We start from the raw sequence: 12,975 nt of genomic DNA, 5'->3' as shown, positions 1-12,975 counted from the left end.
AATGTCACACAGGGCACAAAGAACAATATTATCAAGACCGCTTTCAAAAGGCACGCTTTCTTCTTTCTATATTTCGGGGAGGGTCACAGGACACAACTTCATTCTATATTCGAAAACTGCAAATTATGTGAATTCTGAAACAATTTACATAAAAGCTAGGTGCGTTCGGTGTTAGATAACTAAGCTGCTTCGTTGCAAAGTGTATCCTGCGTGGTGTTATTTTCAGGCGAAAATGACTTAGATCATCTTGCGTATTACAGTAAAAGTGTGCATCATAATATTCAAGCTCGTCTCGTATACTTTCATTCCGTATACTTTCAGATCGAAGAATTGATTCACTTTTAAAAGACTATCATGCTTTACAAAAAATTCTACTGAACAATCATCGCGATTACGGTTCTCAGTGCATCGCAGTCCTTGTTTCTGAAAAAATTATTAATCTATCAAAGTTTTAATTAATAAAGCGCCTTAACTAATTGTGAGGATGACGTGAGTATACGGGGCGTTTAAAAAAATATAAAGTAAATTTGTTGGGTAAGAAGTACGCAAGAATAAAGCATATAATCAAAATACCTTTTAGTGCAGACCAAGTACAGCCAACTACAACAGTTTATGGATCACGGGACCTCAAAAAAACGTTAAGTTTCCGAGCAGCCTTTAACAGTATTCAGTGAAACCGAATATCACGATGTTGTTCACAGATACTAGTAGTGACTGTAAATGCGAACACTATGCTGCGTTGTGAGGCGGCGCAGATGTTCAGCTTTTTCTCAGACTTCGCATTTCGTAAAATGTAGTGTTTTACTGTACACACTCGCACGCGTGAACAAAATCACGTCACTCATGGGCGTCCGCTAAAAACGGGACAGTTGCACTCTTGCTACAGTACCGTTTTGCATTTCTGGCTTTAATTGGCCGCATTGTATTACATTACAGAAATGTCAACTTGCCGCATGACTAGAACCAGTTCTGAACTCCTGGGGCGACGGGCCTTAACCACTGCTCTAAGATCAGGCGTCAGGTTCTTTCAGTTTGAAAGTCGGCCCAATATTTTATAATAAGTTTTCTAATCACGACGTCCAGTCAGAGAAAGAGATCATCAGATGTAAATAGCAGGATAGTTAACTGGAACACAGACATCCCGTTTGCTAGCTGGCTCTTACGATAGACAGAATGCACGCATTTGTGGTAAATTAAGTGCCGACAAAATTGCTTCAGGATCACATGTTTCCTCTCCCTACAGAAAATCTGAGCGCAATTTCTGAAACACCCCGTCTACACGAAAGTAGAATAAAACATAGTAGAGCCTAGGAAATATTTTCGGGAGTGTTACTGCGAGGCACAACCGCAGCCACTTGTAAATATTTCTATTCACTTATTTTCATACGGGAATCAAGTACATCGCTGACATGATAGTATAAACACATAATACAACATAATGACATGCAGAAATAATCACTTACACACGGGGTGTTCTCTTTGACAGGCTATCAGGAATATTTAAAAATCGCCTGCAACAAATAGCGCAACAATAATCCTTGAACACAATTACTGGAAAAGAGGGATAAAATGTATGGGCACTTTGCTGAGATAAACTGCGGTAGGCGAGAGCCTATATATGAGTGCCTCTGTTGCTGCTGTCTGAACTGCTCTGTTTGATTGAAATGCGCTCTGATGTTGATTAAGTGTTGGGAGACTCTGGAAGCGCCGTTCCTTTCCACTCGAACGTTGTCGCTGGGCCTGCCGCGACTTGCGCTTTCGTTCGGCAGCGCGAGCGCGCTTGGTTGCTCGAAAAACGGGAGCGCGTTTATCCGACTGACTCGGCTAGGGAGGTGCGTCTGCTGATGGCGTTTTGGAGCGCGAGGGTGGCGCCATCTACTTGGCCCATGTGGTGTTAGCTTGCACACCACTCCGATGTAGAATCGCTGGAAAAAATGTCAGAGTACCGCATTCGTTTTCCCCGCGCCGCCGACGCGTTAATTGGCCCAACCGTACCACGTGACTTTGGGGTGCCTTATACCTTCCAAGCGCCGGGCGGGCCGGCCGAGTTAGAGCGCAGGTTCCCTACGTTTTTTGTGTTCCGACTGTCGCGCTCGCGTTTGACTGCAAGGAAATCATGCCTGCCTGCTGTGCCTTCGGATGCAGCAACCGAACGGAGTCTGAAAAGACTTTTCTAGATTCCGACCGGGAAAAATGACCGAGAGCGTCGTTCTGCGTAGTTACACAAAATCGGCCGGGAGAACTTCAAGCCTACAAGAACACCCGCTTGTGCGAGGTATAAGTACACCTTGCTTGTGTTTTTCGGCACTGTTTTAGAAGATATTTTAACGAAGTGCACGCGGTGTTAGCGATGCTACGAAAATAGAAGTTCATTGCAGGGATCGTTCGCGTCTTGCACGCTTGACGCGGGTACACATTTACGCATTTATTGCTCAACACACGCGGTTATTCCGTGCTCGTGGCACGAGAAGGCACACTTGTCGCACGAGAATTCCGCGTCCTCACGTGCACCAGGTACTCGCATGATTTCTCCGCGCACGTGAGCGCGCTCTCGCCTCGAGTCACTCGACCCATATGGCACTTGTTTTTCGCAGATCGTGACGATCGCAGTCAATAAAAACATGGTCAATACGAGGCCCATGATACTTCCCTTTTTCCACTTATCCTTTGCTGACTTATACATACGCATTTCGAGCTTGAAACCTATGGCCAGGTGATATTCACAACACATGGTTCAAATTTAGAGCTTGTAAGCCGATCACATGCAATGAACTGAAGTCAGCATACATATTATGTTTTATGTTGAAATGCTACGGTGCACAACCATATAATGTTGTGCTTGATGTATAACAAGAAATACAAAACAACAGAACACCCAGTAGGTTTAGTTTCACTCTGTCACTATGCATGTTACACAAACCGCTCTAAAAGCACAAGAATTTTATACGTCGCCTATGTAACTGAGAAAAAAAGAGGATGCGTCACCAGCGGGCGTTCCTGCTTTGTTTTTTATTTTTTTGTACGCAGGCAGCAAATCTTGGCAGTCTAAGAAAACAGTCATAAATAAGTTGAGAAGAGTAGCCGCCCATGGGGGGGGGGGGGGGGGGGCGTAACGCACTAGACAGCCGCGTTCATAAATCGCAATGTAGCAAACTCTCGCTCATTATCAGTGTACAGAAGTACTGAAGTACATATACATTGCCGAATCACGCAAATGGCTCATATTGGCCTTCCACAAGATTTAGCGCGCAAAATGGTCATCGAAGTTGGTTTTTCCGCCTGCTGTGCACAGATCGTCTTACGATCACGGCCAAACACCGGTGCGCACACGGCAGTCGCAGCGTGTCGTGCGTATACGGCGGACGATGTCGCCCGGCAGAATCGAGAACGCGCGGTATCCGTTTACAAACTAAATTAAATGTATCCGATTTAGCTTGTGAAATTATGCAATGAACGTACGTGACTGTGACACTGTCAGGTGTTAGATTCGTCCTGCTTGGAAACATTCAATAGAAGCCGACGGTGGTCGACGATGTTCATGCCCAAAAGCACAAGCTTGCCTCATTCCGGCTCTAAGTGACGAAATGTTTCCTTCGTATCTCGCTCCGCGGAAGGGGAAAAAAACGCGAGCATAAGCTCCCGACAGCAGCGCTAAGCTGCTGCCCACAATCGTTGCACAGTTGCAGCACTAAACACGATCGGCGTACAAAACAACCACCGGTTGCATTACTTCGCACAAAATAACATTTTATTTTCGTTCTTAGCAAGCATTATCTCCGGGCACAAAATATTTGTACTTCAGTAAACACTCAACCCGATGGGTCACCGAATATCAAGCTCTTCCAACACGGCGACCTTCCCGCGACGCAGTCGGCTTGGAAGGTATATGGCGGTGGCCGCTCAGTGTTGCCAGTCAAATCCCGACCTTTGCGGTACTCTCAAATTTTTTCCAGTGACTCTACTCCGATGACGTCACGAGCGCCCCCTAGCGGAGTGTGACCATGTTATGTGAACGTACGCCGCCGTGGCCTCGAGAATGATCCTTTAAAGGCTTTCGCCTTTATAATTCCGCGTGAAATCAAAGCGCGCGAGGCTCGCCTTGTAAATTGCAGTGAACATTCGCTTACTAATTACGTTACCAATCATCTTGTCTCGCATGCACGGGCAAACATTAGCAGATCTCACTCGATAACCACGAACACTCGCTATGACAACAGTGGCGCGATGAATAGCGATAGCAGCGGCGAACGAATTGCCCTACGACTGCCTGCCGCTTCGACGCTAAGTAGGCGCGGGATAACACACAGCACACGAAGCCATCAGCCAGCCCTCTGCGGGCGCATCCTCTGTACCCACATGAAGTTGCCTCCAAGTCAGAACGCGCGCACTACTGCTGAACGGCGCGTTTCGCAGCCGCTTGCCTGCCACAAGAAATGTGCGCCAACATGCTTCCTCCCCCTCGCCTTTCTAACACGCGCTCACCTCACCGATTCCCCATTGTGCACCCTAGGAGATGGTGCGCATCCTCCACACCCCACCCCGTGCGCGCGCAAGACGTCACCGCGCCAAACCGCCCTCCTCCTCGGCTCTCCGTCGCACTTACAGCACACGGTGCGCGGCCGCAATGCTATCGCAAGTGGACTTCATATGAAACATGCCGATGACGGAGACACACATGACAACGGCAGAAATTCGCCTGGAGTGTCAATTTAATTGCTATCGCAATAAAAATGGGAAGGCTGTATTCCGGACGCAACCTCGGGGTTACACGGGAAACATGTTGTGCCTGCTAGAGAAGGTGCATGAACACTGAAATGATGCAACCATACAGTAGTAATTGATTGTTACAAAAAATACGCGGATCTGACGCACTGTGGATATCGATGTAAGCGCGTCTTTGTGTGCTGTTTGCTTTGGTGGACGATAATTAACCGTGATGTTGGCGGCGAATGTGCAATTTCTTCAGCGTTTAGTCCAATACAAGGGTGCTGATTTGACGTCTAACGTCACCTTGCGTTCACCCCTACGGTTTGTCTGCGTAGTCCACAGAGCACACAGGGTGAGGTGTTGTGAGGCGTTACTGTGTGCCATTGTTCATAATATTTGGGAGAGTTTAGCATTATCATTGCCTCCCATGGCACATCATATTGTGGCGAGAAGTGTTAAGCTCTATTTGAACTATGGGGCAGTATGCAACTCAATTAATTATTATAAATTGTATGTATACATACGCTCACGGTCTGCACCACGTTTCACTGCATAGCGAAGACCCTCCGGTTCCGCGCAACGCTTCGTTCGGGCCTGGTCGTTCTCGACGCGGAGTGCGCGCTTTGGAGCAATTTTGCCGGCGCGTGCTTACGTGCTCCTTCTGCACACGTAACCAGCACGTTGTTGAGAACCCGACTCTAAGCCCTCTCTTCACGCTGTGAACGATCACAATGGTTACACTATCACAGCCCAGCAAGCGACCTCCGCAGCCCAGCACCTGCATTCTTGACGCATAGGAAAGCAAGCGCAGCACGTGCCATACGCGCAGACTACGCGGCGCCGGCCGGGATATGCGGAGGCGAGCGCCATCTGGTGGTGTCGCAAGAAACCCAGTGGCACGCGTGGCAACACCATATCACAGCAGCGCCCGGAAAGTCGGAAGAAGAGGCAACGAAAGCTTCGCTCTATGAGATGGTTTACACGAGTTACATTTATTCATTGACACGTTGCAAAGCTTACATGTTCAACTTATGTTACCGCCAGTAGGGAAATTACGGTCTAATTTTCGTAGTGGGACCGTTTCCTTATCAGGGGGTGTATGGGCATTAGGGTAACGCAATACGTGTTCCTAAAGACGGACGCGCTTTGTGGTGGTCAAAGAGGCTGGATAATTCTGTCGTGTTGCCTGAGTCGCTTCACGCCATCCCCGGACCCTACGTGTCGAACGCAGAGGTGCCATAACAGAGGAAGCTTGAAATGTCTGAAAAGAACTGCGCACTTGAAGGCCCGATGGGCACCTAATTTGTCATAGCCCCCTAGTTGACGGGCGATGAAATGTACTTACTACGGTGATAGTGAGCTCTCTCAAACGCGACTAGTCCTGCTCAAATGGACAATCGTATTGCCTATAGTTGCGGTTCTCAGAACGCCGCGCGCAAGGCTATTTTACCTCCCATTGCATCATGCATGGCGCGACTACGGCGCCATCTACGCACTCAACAGACGCATGATCGAACGACGGAGAGGGGGGGGGGGGGGGGGGTTCTTCTCCAGCCACTGCTGCCTACGGCGCGGTCATGCAGGCGCCGTATCTTGAAAGCGATCTGTGACGTGTCAAAGCTCGCGTCCGCGCTGGCCTCATCTTCAAAGCGATCTGCAATGTTTTCAGAGTGCGCGTAGGGCCGGTAGCTTCGTATGCGCTGTGCTTTCCACGTTTCTTTTGCATTGAGGCGAGGGATACATTAAAAACAATTCTATCACTGCTGCTGCCGGGATTTTTCACTCCAGCATATTGACAATGATTTTACGCGCTCATCGAAGAAGATGTGTTCATGTTTACCTGTGCGTGCGTGACACTGTGCCTGCTAAATTTAGCTAACCACGTTGGCGGATTAGCTGGTTTAAATCCGCAACAGAATGTGCAAGCGCGACTGAACGAACACGTAGAAATAGACACAAAGAGACAGCGCTGTCTCGGTATGTTTGTTTCTACGTCCTCGTTCAGTCGTGCTTACGCATTATATCATTGTTAATCTAGTTAATAAGCGAATATACACAAGGTTATACTGACGATAAAACTACTATCCTTGCTTATTATAGCTATCTACCAATTTGCCATCGCAATCGGTGCTTTGCCTCCCGGACGAAACTGCGACTTTTTATGACAGGGTTACGTTCCAGGCGGTTTTAGCAAGCGAGCCCCTCTGGCCGATCTTAAAGATGTGTGACCTCGAAAAGTTAATCTCTGTTTTGTAGTGCGCCAAAATAATGGCATGCTGGGCAGGTTGGTTCTCAATGCTTGAAAAAACAGTGCGAAATTACACTGTACGAAAAGGGAGACCTGACGGACAGCATTTTGTTCGTCTTGCCTTTATTTTCGTACTGAGTAATTTCGCGTCGCAGTTTCAAGTTTCTTGAGCCACCAACTCACTCTTTCGCATAACTAGCGCACCCTTAAAGCACGGATCTTGACTAGCCGAAGCTGACATTTTACCGATCACCGAGACTCAGAAACCAGACCCGCTGACTTCCTGGTATACTTCACTCCGAAAAAAGCACGCGGCTGTTTTCATCGAGCACGTCAGCAAATAGAACAGGACAAATCAGCGCTCGCTCGTTTAGACAAAAAAAAACAATAATATTATGCATGCACGATTTGATTGGTCACTGTTTATCCCTTCGATATTCTTGCAGCACATAACGAGCAACTTTCTTTCCCGGTAACAAGGTGTATCGACGGTGAAATGTGAAATGATATAAAAAAAACATATAGATCGCGAAGACAGCCTTATTTTTTTTCATCGATGCGTCCACGATTGATTACCTCGGAAGCATAATAATTTCCAAAAGAGCAGGCACCTAAGATGTTCTTTCTATGTACGGCTCTGTTTGCCTTCGGTAGTGCGATGTTTCTCAGAAATCAGGCGCCTTTGTCTTCAACAGCGGGTGGTTATCGATCACACATGCCTCTTCCCCGTCGTTATAGTACGGATCAAGACGGAAATCGAAATGAAAACGCCTCTGGGCGTTTTCTTTTGCAGTAATCGGAAATCGCGCATTCCTCGAAGTCTTTCTTGTTATTTCTCGCCGCAACTGCGACGTCGGCGCTGGATATACTTAGTCCCAGCGAACAAACGCCTCCGCTGTGTTCTCTTCGGCGCAACCCTGCGCTAACAAAATCATCCTTGCAGCTCCTTTGCCAGAAAAAAAAACAAAGATAAATGTCCCAAGTCTCTTACGCACATCCAGTTACCGACATGATCAGCCCACGTATAAGAAGCTTACATGCTAGGGCGTCTCTTCAAGCTTTTCTGAGACGCCCGATGCTTCCTTAATAAAGCCCGACGGTGCAAACAGCTGGAATGTCGACGCAGTGAGAAACACATCGTGCAAAGTAGTGTTAGTACTGTGCCGCAGCGGGTCATGCAAACGGTGAACGTCGGTTTTTATTTGTTTCGAACAAACTGCTATGGCAGAATAAAAAAGAAAGTTTAAAACAATTTTGCGTGGTTTAACATGCCATAACTCCACAGTTGGTTAAGGCAGCCATCGTAGTGAGGGACTCCGAATAAATTTTGACAACAGGTGTAGGGTGCGGCGTGTGCTGAGATATTTGTGAGCGCTGTGCTCTTCTCGCTTCCTTCGCGTGGAGGCGACAGACAGCAAGACGGTAAAGCCTCTCGCTGCTGCGAATTATGTATATATTGCATGCGTTATTCGAAAGCGAACATGCACTTTTCGCTTCTCTTTGCTGAGTGCCTGAACCCTGCTTCACCTCCACCACGGGTCGGCCCGGTATTGCACCGGGATCTCCGAGATCGGCCAACATTCTTGTTTTACGTAACGGAAGGTTTTCTCGATGGGTAAGCAGAGAAATGCTTATGCATTTAAAACAGCACAAAGGACAGCACAAAAGCTAAGACGCCGTACACAGCCCAGTTTACGTCGTATTTGCTTGTTTTCACACCCGACGATGAACGATTGACAGCGTTAAAACGTAGCAGGCGGTATGACGACCACGATATGAAGACAATATGATTACGTTATTAAAGCGATCACGAAAACGCGACAGCATGCGAGCACAGCATGACGAAAGTCAGTTTACAAAGTTAGAATGATGAAAATGAAACGGCGATGACGGCATCAGGACGGCGGTGTGAGAACGAATACACGATGGCTATGACGACGATGGCGTGACGATGACGACGTAACGAAAGTCGGCGGACAAAGCTGGAATGACGGCGACGCAATAACCGAGATGCCATTACAATCACGAGCACATACCTGGTGGTCTAAGCTATTTCAAAACTTGGGCCACTGGATCGGAGTAGAAGCTCTAAGGACCACGGCGTAACCAGAGCCAGGTCACAATACTGGAATGACGAGGACTGAATGACCATGACGGCATCTCGACCATGAGCACATGCCTAATGGCCCAGGCAGGTAGACAACTTGTGCCACTGGGCCAGTGGAAGAAGGCAGACAGACAGACAGACAAACAGACAGACAGACAGACAGACAGACAGACAGACAGACAGACAGACAGACAGACAGACAGACAGACAGACAGACAGACAGACAGACAGACTGACAGACAGACAGACAGACAGCTACATAGATAGATAGATAGATAGATAGATAGATAGATAGATAGATAGATAGATAGATAGATAGATAGATAGATAGATAGATAGATAGATAGATATGCAGGCATGCTCAAAACGGCTGAAATAGGCAATGAATGCTAATAGCATTAAAATACCGTTGTGGTTGTTGCTGTTAATCAGTGCTTTTCGCTCCCTGAGTTTCCGACATCGCGACAATGGTCGAGATGCGAGAGCTTGCAACTGGGTGCTCCTACTAGGTCCTGTACAGCCAATCCGAAGGGTCAAGCTCTCGTTGATAAACCAATATACAGATTCATACACACGATACACACTATACTCCAATACACGGCGACTACAACGCTCATTCACCACCTGCTAGACCTCCTGAGCCCCGAATTAAGCACCATTGCACCATCTACCGACATGGAAATTCCTACATATACAAATCTCCCTGGTTCACAGTGGGCAACAAGTCTTCATCAGTGGGCCCATACTGCCCACATCATACCCTCATTATAGCGATGCGGACATCTTTCGTGGCGACCCATTTGAAAATGACCAGTACTGGCTATAGTAGGTTGCTATATGGTAGGTTGCTATATGATCAACAACTGGAGCGCGCAACAAAATCTTGTACTTGATTATTTCGCTCTACAAGACAGCGCTCGCGCATTGTTTCCGACCAAGGAAGCCAGCTTCCAAACGTGGAACGACTTTCGACGTCAGCTCTTGGACGCAGCTCCTGCCTTAACTCGTGGAACGCGAAATGGGCGACAAAGGCAATGGCCGGCTAGGTAGAAGCAGCAACCAGGGTTTGTAGCCCCTCACGCAGCATTATGCGAATTGGCTCTCCTTAGCTGTGGCATTCTGAGCAGCGGCTCTCACGGGTATGTTGTTGTGCAGGGGGTCAAAGTGCCGGCCGTTGCTCGAATACCCGCTCGATTGCAGTGGCCTTTTTTATCAATTTGTCGTTCTTCCTATTTCTCGCACTGCGCATGTCTCCACTGGATATACTTAGTCCCAACGAACAAACCCCTCCGTTGTTTTCTCTTCGGCGCAGCCCTGCGCTAACAAAAGCATCCTTGCAGCTCCTTTGCCAAGAAAACAGTATACAGATAAATGTCCCAAGTTTCTCATGCACATCCAGTTACCGGCATGATCAGCCCACGTATAAGAAGCTTGCGTGCTATCGCGTCCCTTCCAGCTTTTCTGAGACGCCCGATGCTTTCTCAATAAAGCCCGAAGGTGCAAACAGCTGGAATGTTCACGCAATGAGAAAAACATCATGCAAAGTAGTGTTAGTATTGCGCCGCCACGGGTCGTGCAAACGGTGAATGTCGGTTTTTATTTATTTCGAACAACCTAGTCTGCCAGAATACAAAAATGAAAAACTATCTTGCGGAGTTTAACATGTCATAACCCCACAGGGGATTAAGACAGCCGTCGTAATGAGGGACGCCCAATTATTTTGACGACCCGGGGTTCTTTTTCGTGCTTGCACAGCACCGGTACACGCGCGTTCTTGCGTTCCATGGGAAAGTGGCCGCCGTGCGTACAAAGGGAATCAAGCCCACGACCTCGTGCTCATCAGCATTGTGGCATCTCCCTCTCACCCACACCAGCGTGTATCGGCAAAAAAAAAATATACTCAAGAGCGGCAAATAGATTGTTTTCAAAAATCATGAATAATTCCACTCTGTGAAGGTTGAGGACCAGAGAAACTCTTTAGCACACGAGGCAGAGGTACCACATAATTCTGAAACAAAGAACGAACACGTTTATCGTTTTGATCGGTGGTCTTCGTGACGATAGGTGAGCACACAACTTGTGGTATCACCTCTGGTATTATTATACTGATTCCATCATATTCGCGTACAACCAGGACTCCCGAGGAGCAACGCGCCTACGAAGAGCGACGGCAGGAATGCAATCGTCGCCGGCGGAAGGGCAAACACCACTGGTGAAAATTGTGCGCGAGACGCCACACGCAAGCAGGGCGTCGCTCTTCGTAGACGCATTGGTCTTCGGGAGTCCGGTCTGCATGCGGCCTCCCCATTACGACGGCAGAAGAGAAGGGAAATTCAAAACAGAGAGCGGCAAGTTGTCTTAGTCGTTTTTTATATAAGTTCGCGTAGACGACGGCACCGCCGCCTCGAGGAGCCAAAGGAAAGTAGACTCGCGTGGCGTGACGATGACACCGCCACCATGAGAGAGCGGAATAAACGGAAACTAGATTCGCAAGGTGTGTGGTAGGTTTTCCGTGGTCTCCTCAGTGACAAATGAGGGGTGCATACCTTGTTTATACTTTTCTCAAAGTAGGAAGCATGCTGTGAATGGACCTGCGATAACTGTTAATACTGTGCAAGCTACTTGCAGCCATTGTAGAAAGTCACTTGCTTAAGCGTTCCACAATGTCATGCGCGGTCAATTATCCACCTTGTTTCTGAGACACCAAGCTCAAGTTTAGTGAAAATTAAAGGAATGTTAAGTCTGAAATCTGGCGAAAATCTGGCGGAACTTTAACGTTCATGACTCAGTGAGAACCGTTGCAAATAAATAATTCACTGGAAGGAGGGGGGATATTTTCCTCCATTATACCAGGTTTGTAGTTCATTTCGCCCCATCCCTCGGTGAACTGAACTAAGCACCTTGCGCATATTTGATGAAAATAAAGGGCACGTTGTGATGGGTGCGTAAGGAAAGTTCAAAGTTTGAGACTTAATCGCGGACTTTACAATTACTTACGTATGCGGGCGCTCCGGATGCGTTATGATTATTGGTGGGCTCGTTGCTTAGTCATGATGAAATTTGTCAACGCACTTGGCTCTTCATGAGTGTGTTTTACGACTGACGCACAAATTTGCCCGCTGACCTGACATAACGACAAATGCCACCGAGATCAAAGTTATCGTATATGGGGAGAACATTATGGCAAAACAGCATTTAAAGCTAGATATTTGTAAATAAATTACAGTCTTTGTAAAGGATTCTTTTAGCAAGAACTTCAAAGCCTTATGCAGTCGTTATCTGTCATATGTACCAGTGTTCCAACGTTACGTTCGACGTCACACCGAGCTTACATTTTGTGAAAATAGGGCCTCTATTGTGTATAATGTGTGACGAAGCTTTAGCTTCTCTGGCCTATTTGGGAACTTTGCAAATAATTACTGAAACTTCGTTGTTTTACTCTTTTCATGCGTTATACGAGGTTTGCATTACGCTTCCCCGGTGTGCTCGGTGAACTAAATTAGGGATCAGTGCTTCTATTTGTTTCCACAAATAGGTAGGTTATGGGTGCCAAGTAGTACGCTAAGGTCGAAGTATACGGGTTTATTAAGCCTTTGCAATAAAATACGTATTCAAGCGCTACGGAATGTTTTCTGCGCTTACGTGTGTGCGTTTATGATTGAATAAGTGTGTTCTACAAGCGATGCGGAATTCAGCTCGCTGTCCTCGTGGAATTCTAACTGGCATTGAAATCAATTTTGCTGAAATTAGTGCCGAATAGTGACTAATTCAGGTGCGAAGGTGAATGTGTGTGTATAAATAAAGCCTTCGTAAAGAATCCCTTGAATAAGTTCTTCAAAGCGTTATATGCGGGCAAGGTTTTAAACTAGCAAATATTATGCGAGCAACGTTTTAAAGTGTGTGGGTTAGTGAA

The sequence above is a fragment of the Dermacentor variabilis genome, chromosome 5, assembly GCF_050947875.1.
Source record: "Dermacentor variabilis isolate Ectoservices chromosome 5, ASM5094787v1, whole genome shotgun sequence".
In the NCBI taxonomy this organism is placed as follows: Eukaryota; Metazoa; Arthropoda; class Arachnida; order Ixodida; family Ixodidae; genus Dermacentor; species Dermacentor variabilis.
This window is presented reverse-complemented; position numbering follows the sequence as displayed.